This window comes from Bos indicus x Bos taurus, chromosome 25, assembly GCF_003369695.1.
Source record: "Bos indicus x Bos taurus breed Angus x Brahman F1 hybrid chromosome 25, Bos_hybrid_MaternalHap_v2.0, whole genome shotgun sequence".
In the NCBI taxonomy this organism is placed as follows: Eukaryota; Metazoa; Chordata; class Mammalia; order Artiodactyla; family Bovidae; genus Bos; species Bos indicus x Bos taurus.
Genome location: NC_040100.1, coordinates 6394446 through 6395587, shown reverse-complemented (window position 1 = coordinate 6395587; position 1142 = coordinate 6394446).

Below are 1142 nucleotides of genomic sequence, written 5' to 3'. Positions count from 1 at the left end.
GACGGGCACTTCCTTTATCAATCTGGCTTCTTCTTTTCCTTTATTGCAAAAGGGCCTCCCTGTGGTCAGTGCAAAGGCAGCCATGATCTGGGGCTCCCCGCCCCCGTCTTCACGCTGAGGGGCTGGTCCTGACCTGCGCCCGCTGGGCCTCCTCCCTGCTCAGCTCTTGCCTCCCCGCCCTCACATCTCCCTGGCAGTCAGCCTCTGTGTCTCTCCTTGTCTCTGCTTCTCTGAGTGTCTCTCTCCTTCCAGGGGAAGGGGCGGCAGCAGGACCAGCTGAGGCTCCTTCAGGGAGAGGTGGGGGCCGAGTCCCTGCCCAGCTGCAGCCCCGCAGGGAGGAGCAGGCGGGAGCCGCTGGTGGTCAAGCTCAGCCCCCCTCAGACACGGGGGCGCCAGCCCACTCTGGGCCCCTCTCCCTCCAGGCAGGGGCTCCCCTGCAGTGTCTCCCTCCTCAGTCTTAAGGCAGAACCAAGGCCCACCAGGCCCCTCCCACCCGGGTGCTCCCTGTGTGCCATCTCACACCCCACTGAGGGAAGGAGGTGAGGGGGCTCAGCTTCCCACCTGCCCAGGGGGTGGGCCTTCTGGAGGCCACGCCTCCACCCGCAGATGGAGGGCTGGATCTGCAGGGTCCTCTGTGCTCACTCTACAGGGAGGACCCTGGGGCTCAGACCCGCCCGGCCCCACGGCCAGGACTCTGAGAGTGGGACCAGCACTTGAGCTCCAGTTCTGCTGAGCCCACAGAGCCTTCTGCTCCTTCTGGACGCTTCCTCCTCGTCGCACCTCAGAATCTCTGCACTCTACCCTCTGAGTGCAGAGCTCTGGGAGGTGACTCCCAGGAGGCTGTCGTTAATAACACTCCTAGGGAATCTATCTGCAGCTGTGAGTCCCTGGCTCATCCAGGGCCTTCCCTGGACAAAGGGGAGGAAGGTCAGAGCAGTCATGGATCATCCTGGTGACAGTCCCTGGGATCATCTCTGAGGGAGACACTGCCAGCCTGTGACTGGTGGTGGGTGGGGTGAGAGACTGGGAGCTGGGACCTTTGGTGACTCCCAGGCCTGGCTGAGAATGAGGCTGTCTGAGCCTCCCCAGGTTGAGTCAGCATTGGCTTACTGAATGGACCATGGGGGTGGAAGGACATGATT